Raw genomic sequence first — 977 nt, forward strand, 5'->3', positions numbered from 1 at the left:
CCACAAGGGCATGGGTTGTGTGATCTGTTCATGTGATGTACTTCATTTTCTAAACTAGAATATAGTAAGTGCTTAATAAATGCTGATAAGATAAACTAAAGTGCGATTCCAGTGTCCCAAATGGATCTAGGCTCCTCAGGGTTTATCCTGGTGCCCCAATTTTGTCTATCATAGAGATTTAGTTTTTTGATAAAAAAAAAATTGTAGTATCTATATTTTATCTCTTTTTTCCTAGATGTTCATAATATGAAAGAACATTGTAAGGGGAGCAGAGAGTGTAAAAACCATTGAGGGAGGCATGCTGGAAGGAAAGAAGCCGAGCTCGAGAGAGACGAGTGTCCCTGCTGGAACCCAAAACCTATTGGCCTTACCTCATCCAGTTGGCCCGAGATTTGTCCTTTCCATCCACATACTCATAGCAGTTTCTCCCCTTGGTGATCTGAGTTTCAGAAAAATAAGTTAGTCATTTTGGGGGTTGAGGGGCAGGTAATAATCAGAAGAATTATTTTATTGTACTGTCATTGATGCATTTGAGCCTGCATGGATTCAGCCGCCAGTGGTGACACATGCTGTGCTCCTCGGCATCATCCACACATCTGAGTTGATTTGTCCAGTCAGAGCTGAGGCCCCACAGGGAGAATGCACTTTTTTGTCTCTCTGCCACTTTTCTACCGCTCACCCTGACCTTTAAATAGGAGTTCCATGTTCACGCAAAGACCACTGAGTACACAGCGCTAACCATGTTGTCACTATCCATGTTCTAGCATGTAGAAGGGGATGTCCCACCAAAGGCAAAGAAGCGATGTAGGAAGCCAGAAGATGGGGTAAGATAGGCCCTTCTCACCTGCCAGGAGTATCCACTGTTGGCTTCCTGTTCATCTCTTCATCTTTTGTGATCCGGCCCTCATAGGGGCCAAAGTGCAGACCCAACGGCAAATCAGATGCCTCATTCCATACTCCAAGCCCGGCCTCAGGGA

General features: G+C 44.8%; 1 pseudogene; it reads right to left on the reverse strand.

Annotated features, from left to right (window-relative positions):
- The window catches only part of LOC103584367, a 3075-nt pseudogene extending 2103 nt beyond the window's left edge, over positions 1-972 (reverse strand).
- Between the last annotated feature and the right edge of the window lie 5 nt (positions 973-977).

The sequence above is a fragment of the Galeopterus variegatus genome, unplaced genomic scaffold, assembly GCF_000696425.1.
Source record: "Galeopterus variegatus unplaced genomic scaffold, G_variegatus-3.0.2 Scaffold51767, whole genome shotgun sequence".
Taxonomy (NCBI): domain Eukaryota; kingdom Metazoa; phylum Chordata; class Mammalia; order Dermoptera; family Cynocephalidae; genus Galeopterus; species Galeopterus variegatus.